The 22,723-nt window shown below is 56.5% G+C and overlaps 1 long non-coding RNA gene across 3 annotated transcripts; it reads right to left on the bottom strand.

The window, feature by feature from the left end:
- Positions 1-830: 830 nt before the first annotated feature.
- Positions 831-20,844, bottom strand: LOC123832058. Of its 3 annotated transcripts, XR_006787994.1 has the most exons (5): positions 17,973-18,102; positions 15,668-15,776; positions 2,567-2,648; positions 2,159-2,343; positions 831-1,035 (listed from the first exon to the last, which is right to left on the bottom strand). It is a non-coding gene; the product is annotated as an uncharacterized LOC123832058 (long non-coding RNA). The 3 variants fall into 3 exon arrangements; XR_006787996.1 differs by lacking the exons at positions 15,668-15,776; positions 17,973-18,102 and adding an exon at positions 20,694-20,844; XR_006787995.1 differs by lacking the exon at positions 15,668-15,776.
- Positions 20,845-22,723: the final 1,879 nt, after the last annotated feature.

The raw sequence follows: 22,723 nt of genomic DNA, 5'->3' as shown, positions 1-22,723 counted from the left end.
GCAGGTGCAGAATATGCTCCACTGGCCATGCGCATTGAGGTGAAAGGAGGGCTCCTACTGGGAGGTGGCAGACTGGAGACAGGGGAGGGGCAGGGAGGGCAGAAGAGAGGAGCAAGCCCATGCCCCCTCAGGGCCAGGCGTCTGAGGCCCCCTCCCAACGACGCTGATGCAGCATGGTAGGCTTGATACCTGGCTAATATGAGACAGTGTGTGAGCACATGCACATGAGGTACACCTATGCATAAAACCTGTTCCGTGTTTGTGCCTTGTGTGATGGGTTTTCATGCATAATCCATGCATGTGCGCAGTCCTGCGCATGTTCACATGCACCAGCATATGTGACTGTGAGAGCCCCTGAGTGTGGAAGTCTTTGCCTAGTTGTGGTTACATAGAGGTGTGTGCATAGATGTGCCTACATGTGTGTGCATGTGTGAGGATTCATGTGTGCCTGCAGGATGTACATACGAGTCCATGATTGGGGTGCTCGGGTGCACAAGTGACATGAGCATACACACAGAGCTGTGTGTTTGTGTCTGAGTATGTGCAAGAACATGTGCATGATGTTTATAGACATGTAGATTGAGTGTGTACCTGGTGTGCACACACAGATGTGGGCCCAGAGGCACTTCAGTGTGTGGGGGCAGAGCTGTGTATGGAAACATCGTCCTGTGACCCTGCAGATGTGAACACACACAAGTGTGCCCTTGCACCCCGATGGGCCACCTCGAGGTCTGCGAACACTGACATTCCCTCCGGGGCCCATCCCCATGTCGCCTGGACCTCTGTCCCCTCCTCACCCTGAGGAACAAAGAGAGGGACATTGTCACTGTATAACCTCTGAATGTCTTGCTTTATTTACAGGCAGAACAGCCACTTCGTAATTAATAAGTCATTACAAACCGTACCGATCTGAAGAACAAACACATCACAGATGCAGTACTCACATGGACCTTGAACGAAACACCCGGAAGTGGCGAATTTCCCAGCCCCGGCCAGCAGGGCGCTGTCCAGGGTCAGGGAGGGCAGTGCGGGCTCCTGTATTCAGGGGTCAGAAAGGGAAGGTGCGGGAGGAGCCAGGGCAGAGAACCCTTGCCTCAGTTTCCAGGGCTGCCCACCCCTAAGCTCCATCCCCACCCCACATCCAGGGAGATTATTGTCCTTCTCCCAGGGACCCCCAAATCTGGCTCTAGTGGGACTGGGGTTGTGGGAGTATCAGACAGAGCTCTGGCCAGCCCCTGCTGGACAGCGACCAGACAGGCCACGCTCCCACTCAGCCTCCACTTCCTCATCCGTAACCTGGAGGTCATCACACTGACCTAGAAGCTGAAAATACAAGCTCGGACATCTGTCCCCCTCTCTCTGCTCACCTACCTCCTGTGCCCAGAACACCAGGCTGAGGGAGGAGCCAGCCCACTCCACAGTGATCCTCTGGCTCCTCCCTCAGCCTGCCCTGCCTCCTGGCCCCAGGCCTGACCCACAAACTTCTACACACCCGTCAGAGTGCGTGCCTGTGTCACCGCCCGGCCGCACATTCGTCTGTCTCCCTGAGCAGACTGTGAACTCTCGGGGTAAGGACATTCCTGGGTCCCCAGAGCCTACCCTGACCTGGTGTGGCTCAGCTATCACTCACTGTTAGATTTAAAAAATTTCAGATAAAGAGGGAAGGAGCGGGAAGGGCTCTGGGAGCACCAATGCTTGGTACGCACAGCAGATAGCTGGGTGAGTCAGCCGCCCCTTGCCCTGGAAAGGGGAAACCGCCATTTGTTGATCTGCACCGATACCCGCACCACCGCCCCGCATTTACAAGTCTTATTGTCCTTGACCTTCACCACACGCCTTGGAGGTGAACAATATTTTTATTCTCATTTTGTTGATGCAGAAACTGACCCTCAGAGAAAGTGAGTCAGCCCCAGAGCTGGGACTCTGGAGCCTGCTCCAGGTTCCTTTCCTCTTTTACGAGCCCCACCCACAGCCCCAGGCACGAGCAGGTGTTTGTGACTCTGCCCGCAGGAACAGCCCTCGATCTCGAAGAGCGGGTTGGTGGTGGGGCACCTCTCAGGCTGGCTATGCCGCATCTCCTGGAGCCCCCGTTGCCCACCTGTTGCTCATTAACTTGCCTACCTCACCTCCCACATCCTTTATGGTTTCCTGGAATTACCTTGCAAATAAACTCCATGCCCTCAAATCCTGGTTCAAGTCTGTTGCCGAGAGCCCAATCCACAAACAGGGGCAGCTGCAGTGCGGTTGTGAGTCCTGGGCAGCCCAGAGAGCCTTGTTCCAAAGGGGCCTCTACCTCAGGGGCCATGAGACCCCTGCAGGGTCAGAAGCAGCTCAGGCTGTTTACTGGAGGGAGAAAGGGCGTGGGTGTGAGTGCAATAGTGCTTATCTCTGGGCTTGACTGCGCCCACACCTCCTCCCTTCTGCAGAAGTATACCTCAGACAACTCCCCTGCAGGCGCCCGGGCAGACCGCTGGCCCTCTGAAAAAGTCCAAGGCTCCCCACCGGCCCTCTCCCACTCAACCCCTCTGGCCTGGGCCCGTCCATCCAGGCAGTGCAGGGAGCTTACCTGAGGTAAGGTCCGGGAGGAGAGTCTGAGCAACTCATGTCCTTCTCTGGGCCTCAGTTTCCCCTTCATCAAGGTACAGGGCCTGGGTGGGGCAGAGGGAGGGCATGAGTCGACCTTAGCATCCCTTTGAGGGCTCGCGTTCTCCAGTTCTGGCAGGAAGTCCTCTGCACATGAAACACTGGGTGTGGCACTATCTTGCCTCTCATCTCTACACACTTTCAAAAGAGGGCATTACCAACCAGGGGAATAAAGTTCTGATGATGGAAACCCAAGCTTTGGAAGAGAGATAGCTTGGCTTTGGGGGCTGGCCTTTCTTACATCCCTCTAATGATGCCATGTCTACCCCGAGGTGGGCAGATTCACAAAGCAGAAAAAGCACAGGCTTCAGAACCAGACAGATGTGGGCTCACATCCTCAAAGAAGCCTCTTAACCTCTCTGAGCCTCAGCTTCCTGGGCTGTGAAATGGGCTGACAAGACCCACTGGCCCTAGAGAAGCATGTTCAGTCTTCTTCAGCCCTCTCTCTGGTGAGGAAACCACTCTGATCCCCAGCTGACAAATGGGAGCCCAGAGAAGACTAGGCAGGTGCGAAGCAGGTCAGCCCCTGCTCAGGTGAGCACGAAGTAGTCCAGGACCTTCCTGCCCCTGCCCCCTGCTGCCCAGGGGACTCTGGGCCTGGGCTGCGCCCTGTCCACACAGCCTTCACCTGCCTGGCCTATTCTTCACCCAAGACACCCATTGACCTATTTCTGTATCTGGCCCAGGGGCAGCTGGGGCTGGACCTATAGTCCGCATTCCCCTAGGATACCTTTGGCCTCAGGAATGTTTGCACCTGGGCCAGGAGGTCAAAGGACCCACAAACAGTTCCTACTCCCTGGTGAAACTCTTAGAGCTTCCTGATGCCTGGGATAGTCAGGCATGCCCCAGCCACAGAGGGAAACCAAGGCTTAGAGTCTTCAACAAGGACAGGAAACCAGTGGCCTCCTTGATTATCCAGAGCGGGGATCAGTACAACATTTCATCTGCTGATGAAATGAAATCAAAATAAGCAATGGGTATATAAGCAATTACTCTCCTAGGTATATATCCCAGAGAAACGCCCAGATACATTTGCCAAAATATGTGTACTAGAATGTTCTCAGCAGCACTATTTAGGGTAGTCCCAGAGCAGAAACTCCCCAAAAGGCCAGCCATGGCAGAGTGAGTAAATAAAGTGAACTACAACTACACAGAGCAATATGGGTGCTCTCACAAACAAAGTGCATAACATGAAAGGGTTCCTGTCATAATAGTTCGTTTCTACGCAGTTTGGATGGTGCTGTAAGTCAGTAAGCTGGTTTCCCTTGGTGGGCAGTGGAAGGGGTCAGGACAAGGCTTCTGGGGTCATGGTCACATTCTGCTTCTTGATCTGGCTGCAGGATATATGAGTGCTCTTCTCCACTTAGGAAATGCATCAAGTTGGACATTCAGGGTTTGTACACTTTTCTGTTTGAATATTGTGCTCTTGAACTTTATCTAGCTGAATCTTACGGTATGTACTCTCTTGGATCTGGCCTCTTTTCTGCAACATTGTGTTCCTGACATTCATCCATGTTGTTACATGTAGCAGAGCTTGTTCTTTTCGTTGCTGTATAGTATCCCACTGCATGAACATACCACAGTTTGTTGGTTGGTTTTATTGTTGATGGAAGTCAGGCTGTTTCCAGTTTGGAAGCTACTAAAAACAGCACTGCTGTGACCATTTTTGCACCTGACCGTTAGTGAGTGCATGTATGTATTTCTGCTGGGTATATACTTAGGGGTGGGATAGCTGGGTCATACACTATATGCATCTTCTGCCTTGTTAGATGCTGACCAGAAGTTTCCAGAAGGGTTTATCATTTCACACTTCTGCCAGCTGTATGACAGCTTCACATCCTCACTAGCACGGGTGCAGTCAAACCTTTTCCCTTTAGCCATTCGGTGGGTACACAATGGTATTACATCATGGTTTTCATTAGCATTTCCCCGGCACCCAGCGAAGGTGATTGCCTGCTTGGATTCCTGAGAAGCAGACCCCTAGATAAGTATTCAAGAGCAAGAAGCTTAGTTGGCAGGTGCATTAGTCAGCTCAGCCTGCCATGATAAAGCTGCTGACTGGGTGGTTGAAACAAACAACAGAGTTCTTTATTTTCTCAGAGTTCTGGAGGCCAGAGACCCAAGACTGAGCTGCCACGAGGGTTTGTTTCTGGCGAGACCTCTCTTCCTGACTCGTGTTGACTGTCTCACCGTGTTCTCACAGGGCCTCCCCTCCGTGCGTGCCGGGGGGAAGCATCTCTGGTCTCTTTCTCCTCCTGTGGACACCAAGTCTGTTATGTTGGAGCCTCATTGAACCTTCATTATCTCCCTGAAGACCTCATCTCTGAGAGCAGTCACACTGGGGGCAGGGCCTCAGCATGCGGATCTGGGGCAACACAACGGAGTCCATAAGAGCAGGTGAGCCAGGAACACTCCTCGTGGAGTGAAGCAAGAGGGAGTGGGGAGGAGGCCCCAGAGTGTGTGTGAACAAGCAGGCTACCGCCTCGGGCACTTGTAGGTTCACCCCCCAGGGAGACTCTGGGAGGCTGCAAACCGTGCCCCACAGAGTGACACCACCCAGGGCAAGACAAAGGAGCTGATGTTTTTATCCACCCGCCCATGTCAGTCATTGGCTGGGAGCTGCTTTGGGGAAGGAGGGTGGGTGTCAGCTCCTTGGCACTTGCGGCAGCGCTGCCTTGCCAGGCCCCCGAGAAACCCGGGGGCTCCGTCCCAGCTGCCAGCGCTGGCCGTGGAGGGAGCACATGCTCCAGCAGGTCTTCACATGCTGGCAACGGCAGGGTTCTCACATTTTCGAAGGGCTTCTCACACACAGCTGGACTGTGAAGGACGGGTGTTGGCTGACCGGCAGGAGAGGGCATTCCAGCGGGCTGACCAGCATGGAGGGACACGAGACAGGTCAGGGCCAGCAGAGACTGCACCACGAGAGGCAGGTGGGACAGTCACCCCTTGGAGGCTCAGGCACCCCATCTCTATGCCTATGTCCTCAGAAACCCAAGCTGGGCTGTGTCCCTCAGGTTATCCCAGAAGGCTGTGTTCCAGCACCAATACCCCCCAAGTTTCCTGACTGCCATCAATCCAGCCCCCAACACAGCAAGCACCCCCAAATCCAAGAATGTCTCTGTAGCCAGAAGACATATATACCACCCCCAGCAGAGAGGCTGCAAGCCAGGCCTGGGCCCTGGCCAGACAGCAAGGACAAAGGGACAGTATTTCCAGGGCAGCAGAGGCCCCGACACTGCATGAGAGTAGGGAGAGTCAAGGGTAGACCCCAGGGCCAGCCCTGAACGAAGGACCTTGAGCTGCGTGCATCCTAAAATGCTGAGTGTTTGACCTCCAGCCGCCTGAGCTCAGACTGTGCTGCTTTCCTAAGGTCCCATCACTGGCAGAACGTCTGTGCCATCTGTGACGCCCACACAAGGGTCAGGGAGAGGCTGGGCCAGGGCTGCGGGCCTCGCGGGGCGACCCCCATGCTGCTTTGGCCTGAGCTGGATGGATGAGTGGGAACCATAGGCAGGTCTGAGCAGGGTCTGACTGCTCTGCACAGCCCTCGGCTTGGAGCACAGCCATACCCAATTCCACATCCAAATAACAAGCATTCTCTCTACAGACAGAGGTGTAACCCTAACGGAGGCCTGTTTGTCAGTTCAGCCTTTCTTTGACAAGCCACATCTGCCCCATTAACCCTGCTCTGTCCATGGGGCTCAGGGGGGCAGCCTCCCCACTGGCCCAGGCGGGAGACTCGCGAACTAGGCCTGGCCAACCAGAGCAGGCCCCGCCCACCCCGGGCACCATGATTGACTCAAGGATAAACACCTGACCCAAGGCAGGCCGACAGCAGTCTTCCCTGAGACTTGCTGGAGCCCCCAGGAAACTCTCTTCTTCAGAGACTGTGAGCGATAAAGATGAAATTGTAGCAGCTGGTGGGCATCTTGCATCACATGGAGAAAAGCTGCCAAGAAAACAAAGCCAAAGACCCTAAGAGAGGGAGAGAGGGGGGCTTAATGGTGTCGATTAAACGCCTGGATGCAGCGTTGCTGAGGTTCTCGGACTTGTCATTTGCAGGAGCCCATGGATTCCTGCTTTGCTTAAGTCTCGTCAGGGTCTCTGTCACCTGCCGTCTAAAGGGTCCTGATTAAAACGCTAGGTGAGAACACAGCCAAGCCCTTTCTGCACCGTCGTGTCCCAGAGCTGCGCAGGTACGCAGGGAGCTTCTCTTCAAAGGGCCGCGCAGCTGCACTGCTGCCACAAGGCGGAGACCCACGCCGGCTGCCCTTCTGTGCGACGTGGGGACTGACTGAGCTGAAGGAGAGTGGACACTTCCCGCAGTCTGTGTTCCAGAGTCCAGAGTGTCCCTCGCACGGGGGTGGCCTGGCCAGCTGCCTCTGCCCGACTTCCCAGAGCGCTCTGGGAGGTGAAAAAGAGGGCGGTGCACTTTTCTGACCAACGCTTCTGGGATCGTTCAATGACTTCTCTGATGGCTGAAGTGTGGGGACCAGAGCCATGCAGAGTCGGGAGAAAGGGAAGAAAACGCTGCATTTTTGCAGCCCCAACACGAATGGGCATTGTTGCCACGCCGCTCGCTCAGCTGATGCACGCTTGTTAATTCAAATGAGATCAATAAACCGCCTGCACGTCCATCAACGGGGGTCTGGTTAAATAAATCACAGCGTGTGGATTTAAAAAGAACTGAAGCAGCTCAAAATATACTGCTATGGGAATGTGCCTGCAATGTATGAAGTGTTAAGTGTAATTTTCACAGTCATACCTCAATAACGGGGTTTTTAAGCAATTTTTAGAATGATATGCATAGTATATGCCCATTAAAAAATAATACCTGGCAGTCCTGTCACTTACAGGAGGCTTATCATTTATACCCTTAGATGTGAAATAGAAGGGAAAAATAAGCTGCAGTGAAAGGTAACTCACGTTCTTTGGGGATTCAGTCGCTGCAAACTTCGGCTCCCTATCAGGGCCTTTCCCCCTCACGGCGTCTCCCTCCCCTGGTGCGGCTAAGAGCTGGGGGCTCGGCTGTCCTCCCGTCATCAGGGAGAGGCCCCTCCCTGACCTCGGGTCACCCTCTCTGAGCGAGTGTCTCACATTGCTGGTTCTGAGCCTCAGTTTCTGCCCCAGCTGCTGCTACCTGTGCAGCCAGTGAGGCCCGAGGGCATTCTGACTTGGGCAAAGACCCCCAGCTCCAGAGTTGCTGGGCTGACCAGGGTCCCTAAGGTTCTGACTGGGACCTGAAGGTGGGGGTGGGGTGGAGGGGGTGGTCCTTGTGCCCCTGTCCAGGGTCCTGACTACAAGAGACCCACCAGAGCTCTTGGTGCCCTGCTGGGTCCTCCCACTGTCGGGTGCTGGGAGATGGGGGTCTCCTTTCCTCATCACACAAGAGACAAACACGACTAGGGGCACTATCCCCTCTTCTCTCGGCCCAAACACCCTGTAGAGGGTCGAATGCTGGCCTCCGAGGAGATAAGTCCGCACCCCAAGCCCCGGCACTTCTGAATGTGATTTGGCAAAAAGGGGCTTTGCAGACATCACTAAGTCAAGGGTCTCAAGACGAGATCATCCTGGATTAGCTGGGTGGGCCTCACATCCAAGGACAAGTGCCTGTGTGAGATAAAGTCGGGGGAGATTTATCTCAGAAGGGAGGTGACTCAGAAACGGCCGAGGAGAGACAGGCCAGATCAGAGCGATGCGGCCACAAGAACGCCGGTGGCCGTCAGGGGCTGAAGAGGCAAAGGACGGACTGCCCCCCCCCCCCGCCCTGGCATCTTCAGAGGAGCGTGGCCCTGCTAATACCACAGTTTCAGACTCTCAGCCTCCAGAACGGTGAACAAATAAATTTCCCTTGTTTTAAACTACCAAAGTGGTGGTCGTTTGTTATGACAGCCCAAGGAATTCACATATACCTCTGTGGCCCTGCCTACTGTACTGTGGGTGTGGACCCAACATCCCTGCAGACAGCATCCTACGGAGTCCAGAGTTCTGGAAGGGAGTGGAAGCCCCAACCCCCTCCCCAGGCCGGGGCTCAGAAAGAAAGGTGGGGGGCACTGGGTCCCCCAGGCAGCCTCTTTGCCTCCTCCTTGCCTCTTCCAGAACTGTCTCTCCAACTCTCCTGCGGCTCATCTGAGAAGTGGAAGCACTGCCCACTCCCCCTCCCCGAGCCTGAGCAGGAGTCTGCCTCACATCGCAGCCCGAGTTAGCCGCGCCCGCTCTGGACATCCACAGGGGAGTTCTGGGGACGGAGGACTTCACCACGTTCTGTGGCAAACGGTGTTGATTCTCTGCCCATCTTCTGTGTCCCTGCTCCTCCTCCTGAAAATGCCCCAGTTTCCATTCTGGAGTTCACTTCGAGACCCTATTTGGGGAGCCAAAAGCTAACCAAGCATTGTCCTCATTCCTCTTCACGCTACCGTGTTAACGACTCAATATCTGCCTCTGGCTGAGTAGGAGGCACATCTCACAGGAAAGTTTGGTAAAAAACACACATTACCACATTTCCAAGAAATTCTCTGCCTTCCACTACCACTCGCACAAAAACCCGGGGAAAGCACTTCCACCCTGTAAACCGCGGCCACCTCTGGGGAAGAGAGTGTTGGGGAAGTAAATAGATCTCTCTTTCCAGGTTGGTATTACTGTAATGCTTGAATGTTTAAAGGAAGTACAAATTACATTTGTAATTTCAAATCCGGAGGATTCCAAGGCGACCCGGGGCATCCGGAGCCCCCACAAGGGCCTGCTGTGGCTCACTGTCAATTACACGGAAGTGTACGCATGGGGTGAAGCAATGGACTAAGAAGGGTAATCATTTCTTTCTAATTTAGATTCAGATTTTCACCAGCTGGCACCAGCCTGACCCCAGCTGAGGGAATGTTTCCTGCCGCAGAAAAACCTCAGCCAAAGCTTTGCCAAATGGTGCTTTGCAAGACTTTGGAATCTCCTGGGAGTCAGGAGAGGGGCTGTGGCTCTGTCGTCCAAGGCCAGGCCGCTCCCTCTGGCCCATCCCTGAGTACCAGGGCAGGAGGGGCCAGCCCCTTTCGGACCCCGGAATGTCCGCCTCACAAGCTCCCAGCCTGGGCCCACACTGCTGCAGGAGGGGTGTCGTGTCCCCCTTGGCCTGCACTGAGCACCCTCAGCATCTCCAGAGGCATCTCCAGGCCGGGGACCAGAGGCCACACCCAGACCCCAGTGCCCCTGCTGTCCCCTGCTCTGCCCCCAGAGTCCCTGTCACCCCTAAAGCCCTGGCTTCAGAATCCCGCTCACAGCTTCACCCTAATGCCACAATCAACCCGGAAGGCCTGGGTGAGAGTGTTTCTCGGACACTCCTCCGGGCTGGTGAAGCCAGGAGCCCCAGGGTGTGCGGAAGAAGCCTCTGCCCTGGCCAGGGGACATCCCAGGCCTGACCCCGGACTCCCCGGGGAGGGCTGAAGAAGCTGGGCTCTGGGCTCAGAGACTGGGGAGGGAGGAAGAAAGATAGAGCTAGAGAAGAGGAAAGTGCCGGGCACATGCTCACCCTGCCTACCCGCCTCTCCTCCCTGGGCCTCCTCCCTGTGCTTGGTCCCCGGATTCTGTGCCTTCCCAAAGCCTCTGGCTCTGGCATCTGGAAAAGCCTCAGTGTGGAGCCTCAGCGGGTACCATGTAGTCCCCACTTCCAGCATCTCAACTCCCAAAAAGGCCAGCATAGAGGACTTGGCCCTCCCTGGCCGCCCCTGTCTGGGATTAAGGTAGACCTGGATTTCTCCCATGCTCATCTCCCCCATGAAGGACTGGGCTTCCACTGGAAGATGCTCTGTCCCCCATGGGTGCCCAGACCCCTCCTGAACCCCTGAACATCTTCATTCACCCCTGACCCTCAGCTGGCTGGATAGCAGCTGCCCTAGAGTTTCCCGGCTCACTCTGACCCCAGTGTGGCTTCCTGGGGATCCCAGGGAAGCCACTCGTGCCAGGCCCTGTGCCGGGCATCTGGTTCAGAGATGAAGGTCCTGTCCCTGCCCATGGCAGCCTGGTCCCTTGGGCAGGTGGACGCGCAGTGGCTGCCACGGGCTGCACAGTCACTCAGCCTGGTGCCCACTGGGCTGTGGCGTTGAATTGAGGCCAGTGTCTGTCCTCGATAAGCAAGTCACGTTCCAGCGGGGTCTGCGTGGACACGCTTACCAGACGCAGCACCGCTCCCACGTGTCGTCCCCTCCGGGATGCCCCCTGTGAGCACGCTATCAAGCCAGCCCCCTGCTCCACAGCTCTGCAAAGCATGATTCACCATCTAGCCCTGCACGTCTGATGTGCCCTTTAGTGGTCTGCCTCCCCACACTGAACGTAAGCTCGCTCTCTGAGGGCAGAGTGTCTGAGTTGCATCCCCAGCCCCCGGGGCACTGTCTGGTGCACCGTGGATGCTGCCTGTATATTTGTGGATTCGGTGTATCTGGATGAAGGATGGGGGTTAAACACAATTCTGGTCCCTTCTACTCCCTCACCGGTTACCTGTCCAAGCAGTCCCTGAGTCCTATAGAGAGTGTTTCTTCCCCTGATCTGCCATCTTTCCTTCTCCCCCTCCCCAGACTCTAAGCCCAGCCTCATCAGCCCTTTCTTAGTATTTCTTAATCTCCAGGGCCCAGGTGGAAATGTCCCGTCCTCTGTGAAGCCGGACCAGATGCCTCTGCGGTTGTGGTCACATTCTGTATCACTTGAGCTTCCCTCCCTCTGTACTGCATTCACTCATTTGCTTATACGTCTGTGTTCCCCCACCCCCACGCTGCCACCGGGCCAGAACAGAAGGTCTTCGGAGCTGGGCTGAGGCCAGTTTCTCTCTGCATGTCCAGGGCTTCGACAGAGTGTCCGACAGGGTATGACACTAGAGCTCAGGAAGTGTTTGCTGGATGAGTAAAGGGGTGCGAGAAGAAATGAATGAGCTCCCCCATCAGTGAATGGGCACGTGAAGGAGCAGGCAAATGCATGAATGAGCCAGAGAAGTCACTGCGTGAATGAGTCAGTGACAGAGGGGAGAAGGATGGGGAGGGAGGGAATGGTGAGCGAGCCCGTGAAGGAGGGACGGCCCAGAGGGTTCCCAGCTTCGCCGGCAGCCCTGGCACCAGTGTGTCCCCGCCACCCCAGGCCTGTGCTCCGTGCCAACCAGACCTTACAATGCCTCCTCCCAGAGCCAGCTCACATCAGTGCTGCTCAGCACACGCTCCCTGATGCTGGCCAGGCCCCACTCTGGGCCATGAATCAGACAGGGCCCTGCCCTGGGGCCACCGAGATCGAGGGCAGACAGACAGCCTCATAAATTCACTTGATGCCATGCTGGCAGATGTGTGTTCTGGCAGAGCAGTGCGCTCCGGCTGGCTCTGCAGCCCAGGGCAGGGCAGAGCCTGGTGAAGGGACCTCGGAGAGCCTGAGAGGAGGCACCAGACTACAGCGCTGAACCTGGAGGGAGGGGGTCGGGAAGGACGGTGCCAGCAAAGGCACAGCAGCTTGGGGATGCAGAGCAGGGGGCAGCATGGTGGGAGATGAGACCACAGTGAAGGCTGGGCCTGGACGGAGGAGTTGGGCTTGGCAGGGCCTGAGACAGGGACCCAGGGAGATGAAGAGCAGGGCTGTGGGCTGGCAGCCTCCTGTTGCAGAAGGAAGATGTGGGAATCTCCAGGAAGACGCTAGAGGGAACATGTACATCCAGGAGTTTCCAGGGTGCTCAGGGCTGGGTCCTGCTACAGCTTTGCATAATTTTGCTTCTGGCTTCTCTCCACGAAGAAGCCGCCATCACCTTCCCAGCCCTAATACCCCCATCAGCAGCCTGAGGCATCTGGGGACTCCAGACAGGGGAGGTTATTTGGGGGGAACAGTTATGCAAGCGTTCGTAAGTCAGGCTGTTTTACGGTGGTTCATGTTGGGGTCAGGGGAATACCCTGGGGTTCCTGAAGCAAATCAGGGATTTCAGAGTTTGCCGAGAAACCTTGAGATCGGGGCTGTGGTGTCAGGGGAACTAGTGAACACACTGTAATGCACAGACAGCCCTCCATGCAGAGAATGATCCAGTCCAATGTCAAAGGGCCGAGGTCATGCAGCCCCACCTCCACAAGTGAGAAGACTGGGAATGCCAGGTCAAAAGGGGGTCCCCAGGAACTATGGCAGCTCCTTCTATGTGCCAGAACCTGTGCTGAGTACCTACCCCTGTCAGCGCACGTAATCTATTCCCAATTTAAGGATGAGAAAACTGAGATTGATTTGTCCTTGCAAAGGTGGGGTTCCACCCCAGGAAGTCTGGCTCCAAAGGCCACACTCTCAGTCTTGCCATTCATGGCCTAGTAGCTGGGGCAGAGCTGGGACTTGAACCCAGGGCCCCACTCTCCATGGCAGATGTTCCTTCCACTCTGCTGTGTGCCCCTGGTCCACACAGAGTCTTGGGCTCCTCCGCTCAGAAGGGGAGCTTGGCAGCCAGGACCTCGGCTTGTCAGGGAGGCACGGGGCAGGCGGGAGGCAGATCCCAGAGACAGAGGGTCTTTGTCTGCCTGCAGATGGGCAGGCAGGCCTGGGCTGTGCGGCCCGGCCCAGGGGCTGATCGGGTGCAAACTCATTAGACAGCTGCTGAGGCTGCCAAGGAGACGGGAACAATTAGAAAGCCCAACTCACGCCAGGAAGTGGAAGCTGCACTGTGAGAGCTGACGAGCTGTTCTGCCCTCCGCCATGGGCCAGCCTCCAGGAGGCCGCTGCGGAGCTTCTCCCCACACGGCAACCGCAGCTCCATCTCACCGATTGAACCTACTGTGTGCTGGTCTGGGCACATTGCATATCTTGTCTCCTTTGGGGAGGGTGGGGTGGAATTATTCACGCTATTGCATTCATTTATTCATCCATCCATTCATTCAACAAATATTTACTGAGTGCCTACTGTCTGCCAGCACTGTAAGTCCTACTACGTGCCAGTGCTGGGTCCTGGAGCTACAGCAGGGAATAAAACAGACAAAAATCCCTGCTCTTGTGGAGCTTACATTCTGAAACAGGGAGCCAGACACCAAAAGAGGAACAGACGAGGTTAATGGCGACTTGTGGCCAGTGCCGTGGGGGAAATGAAGGGCCAGGTGGGAGGCAGGCTGGGCAAGGCCACTTTGCATAAAGTGATGAGGGAAGGCCTCTCTAGGGAGGTGAGGGTTCACATGGGAGGACCTGAGGTTCGGAGAGGAGAGGCGATTTGTCCAAGGCCATGCAGCTGGTCAGTGGAGAAGCAGGGACCTGGCCCAGGTGCACCTGATTCCAGATCGAAGCCGGCCACCTGTCCCCTGGAAGCCCCCCTCCCTGCTCATGGCCACCATTACACTCGTGGGTAACATGGACATATGTCTCCCATCCTTCCTCACACCAACCTCAAGAACTAGTAGGCCATAACAAGCCCCAGTCCCAGCAAAGGAGTAAACCTGCATCTCAGGGTTCCTCCAGCCACACCTCTCCCCTTCCCAGCCAGGCACTTAGCCGGCACTGAGCACTCAGTAGGCCTGTAAGAAATGGATTAACAAACAGACCATGTGGCTGTGGACAGAGTTCATCACCTTTGGGGCTTCTAGTTCTCCATTAGGAAACACGAAATCGGCCCAGCCCATCTCTGAAATGCCCAAGTTCATCTTATTCTGGCAACATGCCTTGAGGAGTGCTGAGCCCAGGACACTGGGATGAAGGAGATGCTGCCCCTCACAGTCCAGCAGGACAGGCCATGCGACTCAAGGCACCCTGGCCGGGAGAGCATGCTGGGTGGGGCCATGTGCGGAGCAAAGGCCCAGAGTGGGCAAAGGAATAACAAGGGATCGGTAGGAACTTCCCCCCAAACCGGCCTGGCCCCGTGTTCCCAACCCCTGGTACCTGCAGAGGGCCTCAGGCCACCACAGTCTCCGTCCTCCCTAGCTCCAGCCCTGGCCTGGGTCCAGGAGCGTGTCCCGGAGGAGGGACTGGAACAGGTCCCAGAGAGGTCAGGGCCACCGGCTGAGTACAGACTGTGTGACCCCAGTCAGGCAGCCATCTCCCTGGCCCCGCTTTGGGTTTCGGTAGGTGCACAGAGGGAGGTCGGAGTGGGTCGGCAGCATAGTGAAGGGAGGGTTTGTGAGCGTTTTCTTCACGCGAGGCAGCGATCCCTTGACACGGGTGACATTATGGTCCCCCACTTACAGACTGGAGATCTAAGGCTGAGGGGAGGGCAGTCACTTGCCCAGGGCCGCATACCAAGAAACAGCCTGGTAGAGACTCACACACACGCAGCCCTGCACTCCCGAGCTGTGCGCGTAAGAAAAAGCTGCTAATTTGCATGTGTGTGCGTGCCCTTCCACCCAGACGAGTCAGCCGGTCCCAGGACTTGACCTCTAGGAAATAATCCAAGAGAACCAAGAAGATGTGCCTGGCCACTGTGTGTATAATACGGAGGATGACAACCTGCCCGACAACTGGGCCCTGCTCACTTGAGAAATCAGGCAGCTTCAGGAAAACCACAGCTAACAGAGTACCAAGGGCAACATCTTCTCTGCCAGCACACTCTCCTGTAATCCCCCTCCAACTCTGTACTGTGGGTCTAGCTCTCCCCGTTCCTAGACATGGCCCCAAAGTTCAGAGAGGGCGGAGGGTTTGCTGAGGGCCTACAGCTAGTGACAGGCAGGCACGGGCGCCCCTGGTGCAGCCGGGCAGCTCACAGACGATCGCACTGGAGGAGTGGGCCGCTCTGATCTACGAGGGAAGAGGCTGAAACTCAGAGAGGGCAAGTGACCTCCCAAGACCACACAGCTGAGGAGCAGAGAACAGGGGTTTGACCCAGGCACTGGAGTCCCCACACTGCCCCCTGCTGACTGGGAAGCAGCAGGTGGATCATTTAACCTCTAAGCCCCCTGGGCTCCTCACCTGTAGCATGGGGATAACAATGTCTGTCACACGCAAAGGCGTCAGGGGGAATTCAGTGAGGGTCTGGCCAAAAGTTGAATCACCATTAAGCAGTGATAACAATCATAACAGCGACAATACTACTACTAATAGTAATAATAATAATAGTTGTTACCAATGAGATGGCATTTGCTGCAGGAAGAAGGCATGCCTGAGAGTCAGGAGTTCTGGTTTCAAATCAGCTCAGACCCACCAGTCTCCTCTCTGGGCCTCAGTTTCCTCGCCTGTAAAATGGGGGGAAGATAGAATTGGAGCCGCTTCCTGCTCTGATGTCTGCAAGGCAAGGAACCTTGCTGTCTCAGGTTTTCCCATGTAGAATGCCACCCCGGGCTCTGCCTCTGCTCCCTCGTCACTGGCTGTCCTGAGGGGAGCGGGGAGAGGGCGGGGTTGGGCCTGAAGACAGAGACTAGCACTGAAGCAAGGACGAGAAGCCCTTGGGCGAGGGGAGCGGGTGAGAGCAGGAGGCCCCTGCAGGGTGCCCCAGGCACACAGCCCACGGCACTCTCACCGCGCAGCCACCCCAGACAGGGTCCCGTCGTGGGCCCCTCTGCCCCGCAGCAGATGGGGCATCTCTCTGCCCCTCGGCCTGCTGAGTTGACCCTGATCCTTGGTGATGAGGAAGCAGAGCAAAGCAGTGAAAGGAAGGTTGGGAGGGTAAGGGTTGTGTCACTGAGCAGTTAGCGGAGCAAGAGCTGGAAGGGTCAGGAGCTGGAGAGGAAAACACCCAGGCTGGGGTGCTGGTGGGGGTGGGGGAAGAGACCTGGGACGGGAGAGAATTTCGGAGGAAAGAAAAGAGGCCCAACAGGCGCCTGGAGGTCTGTGACAGCTTTGGAGGCCCAGGATGGAGGTATGACCCCCTTTACTAACCCTGGCCACCAGAGGCCGCCGCCTCATTGTGCCCAGGCCTTTCACACTGGTCGTACCAGCCCTGAGGGCAGGCCTGCACAGTGGGCCCAGCCCCCCGCACAGGATGGCCACACAGAAGGACTGTCTTCCAAAGCCTCTCAGAGCTGTAAAGAATGCAAAGGTCATCTACCCCACAACCCCCGCCCAGAGGGGAGGATGGACTTGCTCAGGTGACACGGTGAATGACTGGAGCCGAGGCGGGCCTTTTCCCAGCTCGGCATCTAAGGGTCCCTCAGCCCTGAGCAGCAAAAGGAGGAGCCCCGCCTCTGCCTCTGGCTCTGCCACCAGTTAAGGGACCTGGGTCAGGGCCTGTGGCTCAGCGGCTGATCCCTCAGGGTTGGAAGAGCATTACACAGGCTGGTAGATGTGAAAGTGCTTGCAAAGAAAGTCCGGGTCCTTGTGGGCTGAGGGTGGGGCCTCCTTGGTGACACACGGCTTTGACTCCTGAGAAGCTGAGGGCGCTGGCCCAGGACAAGCCTTCAGGGGTCTGAGTGGTCCCAGGCCCCGGAGGGCGGGTGGCAGGCAGGCAGGCAGGGTCCTTGGAATGGAGGCCCTGCGACAGAGGCTGGGGGCCCACCGAGGCACCTCAGGGGAAGTGAGACCAACAGATGGAGCGGATCAAGCCAGCGGCAGCCGAGGGCTCTCGCAAGCTTCCCGCTGCAGCCAAAGGCAGGAGATCGGTTTGCAAACAGACAACAAAATCCCTCAGACACGTCCCAACCCATCTCCGCATGGGCTCAGAGCCGGGGCTGCCTGCTCAAGTAGGTGGGCAGCTGGCCTTAGGCCTGGAGAGGCCAGGGCCTCCCTCGGGCAGGCCAGCCCTGTCCTTCCCCATCTAACTCGCCAGCAAATGCCCTCCGGGTTCACTGTCTGCCCTCTTCCTCGCTGGACTCCAGTATCATCCCTGCCTGTCTGACGCGGATCCTGTCGTCAGTCCTGCTGAGCCTTCCTCCCAGACCTTCCACGGCTCTCCATGCCTGCAGGGTCTAGTTCAGGCCTTGACTTGGCATTCAGCATCTCCGTGACCTGGTCTCTAACCTTGATCCCCACGGCTCCCCCTCTGCCCCAGCACTGACTCCGAGTCCTGGGGTGCTCTCCCCATGCAGCCTGCTCTTCCAGTCCAGATTTAGCCTGCCAGGCTGTGTGTCCCTTGCGCATTCACAGCCTGTGGTCAGAGGAGGGGTCCTAGCGAGTGGACATACCCTCCTCCATCAGGGGAGCCATGGCAGAGAGGAACCCCAACCCTGCCGCTTCCCGGCAGCATGAACCCAGGGAAGTGAGGTTTGGTTTTCTCTTCTGTGAAATGGGAATGATGATGCCTCTGCCAGGTTCAAAGTTCTCAGCATAGTGCAGCCCACTGAGACGGCGCTCAATACACATCAGCTACTCTCATCACGACCCTGCCACTGTCCCTTCGTGCAGTCCCATGCAGCAAATACACCAAGCACCAAGCCACCAGCAGGCAGCAAAGCTGTCAAACCAGAACTTCACGTGAAAATATTAGAAACACTCACCTCCATCCCAACCTAAATATGGGAGACTGAGGCCCAAGGCCCCAAAGCTGTTAATGGCAGAGCTGAAGCAGAAGCTGGCTCTCCTGTTTTACGAGCTAGAACTCTTCCCGACAAGCTGCCATTGCGAGGAGTCAAGTTCAAACGCCGAACTTTAAATGAGACAGTCTCCAAGGACGACAGAGAGAAAACCTTAGCTACACGGAAGTATCTTTATTGTTTATTCTCACTGTAATTCCCCCCTTTAACACACCTATGCCCCATTAGAAGCATCTCTCCCCACCTTCCAGGCAAAGCTGACTTTCCGGCCCCGCCTCCTGCCCCACCAGCCCTCAGGAGGCTTTTCTCTGACTGGCCCTGGTCAAACCAAAGGGCAGTTGCCATCTTGCCTTCTTGCTCCCTCGCTAAAAAGCCAAATTCCTTTTCTCCCAGGGTCCTTCTGGATTTTGTTCTTGTTCTCAGCCTCCAGGGTCTGCTCTGTTCAGGGAAACCAGAACCTCCCTCTCCCCTGCCTGCAAACAACCCCAGTTCCTCCCACCCCATGAACCACCACCAAGCAGACAAAGCAAACCTTCCTCGTGCTGCCCCTTCGGGCCAGCCCCATGCTTTCTCTTTCCGCCCCATTTCTTGGCGGTGACCTGTTATTTCCAGGTCCCACCTCCTCAGTGTCACCCCCACAGTCCAACCCACTGGGCAGTGTCTGCTCCCTCTCCACCATCCCCCCAAACTGCTCCTGCTCCAGTCACCAGCTCCCTAAACCCAAAGGGCCCTGTGTAGTCTTCAACCTGCCTGGCCCTTCTGAGTCAGTTCCCCTGCTGACTTCTCCCCTCTTTCTCACCCCCAAACCCCGCCAGTCACCAAGTCCCTTAAGCCCACCTTCCAGATGCATGTGCAATCCGCCCAGCCCTCTGGTTCCCCTACCAGGACCAAAATCTCCCCTAGTGGGGAGCCCTAGCAGGTCTCTCAAAGCCATCCTTACCCCTCATTCCATTCTCCTTACAGCAGCCAGAGGGATCTTTCTAAAACACGAATCTCTTTATGCCATTTCCCTACTTAAAACTCACCACTGTCTTCTGGTTGCCCTCCAGTAACCCCCCAAAATATTTGGCGCCTTATTGCACCCTCCCTCCAGCTCTCTGAGCACCAGCCACTCTGGCCTTTTAGCTTTTCTTTCAATTCACCCTCTGGGTTCCCGTCTCCGAGGCTTTGCTCCTGCTTTTTTTTCCACCTGGACTGCTTTCTCTGCTCCCCCACCCCCAACCCACCCCCAGGAGATCAGGCCAAGGGCTTCTCCCCACATTTCCCACCAGCCCGCATTCCTGCCCCTCTGCCCCCGCCAGGGCCCTTGGGTTTTTGTGAGCGGCCAGGCTGTTTGTGCTCACCCATGGGTGCCTGTGGGCACTAAATTCATGTCTGTCTTGGCCCCTGGACTGCCAATGTCATGAAGCCAGGGGCCACGTGTCTTCCTGCACCCACACTGCACTGGGCACTCGGCCTCTCGGAGCCCCACTTGCCTGAGCCATCGCCCTGTCCAGACAGCCGGTGCTGAGTGCCCCGGGGACAAACGCCAGTCTGGGTTTCAGGGACCCGCCCCTCCAGGGCTCCTGGTCTTCATCCTCCACACGTCCCCTCTTCGGTCCCCATGGCAGAGCCCCGCCCCCTTGGCTCCCACCCTTTCTCCCACCACTCTTTTTCTCTAACGCTGTTCACGCAACAGTAGCCAGCGCGAGCCCCTCATCCTCAAGGAGGCTTCTGGTCCCGGACCACATGGCCCATCTTCCTCTGGATCGGCAGGCCTGCCTCACTGCTTCAGGGTGAAATCACGGGGCACTGGGGCGCTTCGCTATCCAACCCCAGCCTCCACTCCCAGCTCCCCGCCACCCACACCCCAGCACCCCGGAGGCCGGCCAAATGGGACTAGACATGTAAGGCCACATTTCCTGAAAAGAAACTTAATAATAATAATAACAACAATAATAAAAATAAATGTTTACAGCCGTATTTTCTGCATTCACATACTTCCTTCACCTCTTCCAAGCTTCAGGACCTTGGGCCTCTGTACCCTCATGAAATACGAACAGTAATAGTCCCCACCTCGTGGGATTTTGTAGGGATTAAATAAGGAGAGCCACGGGAGGATTTAGCCGAGTCCTTGGCACCTCTCCCGTGCTGACATGAGGCCTCCGAGGTTCTTTCCTCCATGGTGGCCCTGGCTGGCTAACGAGCCTGCCCTTTCCACTGGCCGCGGGCTAAGAGGGTGGGCGGGGTCCCTCTGGTCTCTGTATCTCCCCAGCCTAGCCCAGTGCCTGGTCCCAAGAGCACTCAGTAAGTGCTTATTAATGAGTAGACAGACCACACACTTGGCAGAAATCATCTTATTGTTCCTTCACTTTCGCATGTGTAAATCTTCTCTCTCCTAACAGGATTTGAGCTCCAGGGTATGGGGGAGGTGGAGCAGCGGGAAAGAGAGCTGGGGCGTCTTCTTCGTCTTTGTGTCAGAGCATTCAGACCTGGGAGGGATCTCTGAGCTCCCAACATCCTCCTGCCCCCCACCGTGCCCGGCCGGGAGAAGGGAGTAGAGGGGGCCTTGCTGACAGGCGGGCCCGCCATCTGCCCCCAAGAAGCAGGCGTGTTTCTCCCCATGAGATATTGCCCCGCTTATTCCCTGGTCCCTCCCCTCCACATACACATCTGCTTCCTTAGGCAAGAGCCTGCTTCACTTACTCACACAGAGTCCTTTCAGCTGGCTGTTGTGAGCCAGCCTGGTCAGTTTCTTCAGAAACCACAGCAGAAAGAGAGGAAATGTTTTCCTGAGGACACCCCACGCACAAAACCGGAGCAGGGGACAGATCACTTCTCATCCTCCAAAGACCAGCAGTGGACCAGCACCGGCTAGATCATCTCCACACCCTCCCGAGGCGGAAGGGTCACCTGTGTTGGACTTTGCACTCAGAGAGTCTCTGGTTTGAATCCAGACTTTGCTCCTAACCCACTGGGTAACCTTAGGCAATTTACTCATTGTTTTCTAAGCTCAGTTTCCTTGACTATAAAACAGGGCTAATAATAGCACAAGTTCGGGAGAACTTAATTAGGGGAGTGCCCAAAAGGTTAGCTGTTGTTGTTATTGTTGTTATCATATACTGAATGTCAGATCCAGAAAGAAACCTGGGAGTCGTTTGGGAGACCACGCGCTCAGTGCGGCCTGCAGCGGTGGCCGGGCCTGGCTGAGCCACACAGCAGACTTGTGCTTTTCTCTCCACCCCTCCTCACGGCATCTTTCAGAGAACCAGGAGGAGTTTGCTCACTTACCCCTGGACTCAAAGAAGGTCACCCACCTTGATTTGAAGAGCTCAGATTTGGGGATCTGGGTGGGGGAAGTGCAGGGGTGTCCACGCTGATGTTAGACTTCTCATCAGGGGGCCATTTCTCCATGAGCTGGCCCCTGACAGTTGGGGGTGGCACTACCCACAGATGCCGCCATAGCTGCAGGGCAGACTGTAGCTCTGTTGGCTGTCGCTCAGGACGCAAGGTTGTGGCTCACTTCGCTGTGGACATGGCCTGGACCCTACAGACATGAGGACCCTGAGGCCAGGTAGGCAAGACACAGCCTGGGCCCCCTGGCCTCAGCAATCTGGCCTCTCCTTAGCCTGGCCCAGGGGCTCTGCCTGCCCACCTGCCTGCCAGATGGGATGCCCGCTGCTACCCACCCTGCTGCCCTTCCCTCTCCCTGCTGCTGGGGAAGACCCACCTGGTCCATCTGGAGGGATCCAGGGGAGCCCTGGGCATGAGGCAGGGCATGGGTCTCTGAACCACAGCTTGGAGAGGCATCAAAAGCTGCTCTTTCCTCCCACTGGGGAAGGGGCCAACGCCGAGCCAAAAAGGTGGGTTCTGAGCGATCTTTAAGTGAGGGGCCTAGGGGGTGTCTTCACAGAAGGAGAACCCGAAATTCCCTCAGAGAACGCTGACAATAGTAGCACCTGGTGTTCATTAAGCAGCCACTCAGCCACATCATCCATCATTCCAGGCAGTGCTTGCAGCAGCCGCCCCTCCACTGAGGGGTTGTGAGTCTGAACGGGAAGGTGCCTCTGCCCCAGAGAACCCAGAAAGGGGGGACGGGGTGCAAGTGAGGGCTGGGGCTGAGAGAAGCTGCCCGCTAGCTCTCTGTCAAAGCACAAGTGGAGGCGTCCCTTGGAAAAGACCTTCCTCATTCGGGTGTCACCTGGCCAGGGTGGAAGAAGCATGTCCCTCTCAGTTCTCCAGCCACAGAGCCAGGAGGCCCCTGGGGTCCTGGGGAAGGGGGAGCGGACTTGCTGGGCCTGACGACGGCTCCTCCCTCCTCCCTTGGCTCGCAGAGCTGGTCGCTGAGGCCTTGGTGGGCGGATCTGCGTAAGGACAAGAATCCTCCATGTCCAGTACTGTGTCTAAAAGGCCAGGCTAACCCATCATCCAGAAAAGACACCAGGTGCCTGCCACACCACCCAGGAGTGAAACGATGAGCTGACTAAACACAGGGTCTGGAATATTGGTAGAAGGCTGGTTCTGGCTTCCCATGAGGCCCAGACTAGAAGCCCTGCTTGGTCTGACGGGGCAGGTTTGCTCTGCGGCCAATGGCCAAGCATGTGAATGTGAGTCTAAGAAAGCGATAACCGTGGAGCCCACGAGTGGAAAGCACTGTGACACCAGTTCTGCCACAAAGGAGGAATGTTCACCAGGCTAGGCAGACCACGTCTTCAACAGCGCCCCCGTGTGGTAGC

Source organism: Phyllostomus hastatus, unplaced genomic scaffold (genome assembly GCF_019186645.2).
Source record: "Phyllostomus hastatus isolate PE091 unplaced genomic scaffold, TTU_PhHast_1.1 phas_scaffold_182, whole genome shotgun sequence".
Classification (NCBI taxonomy): domain Eukaryota; kingdom Metazoa; phylum Chordata; class Mammalia; order Chiroptera; family Phyllostomidae; genus Phyllostomus; species Phyllostomus hastatus.
This window is presented reverse-complemented; position numbering and strand designations above follow the sequence as displayed.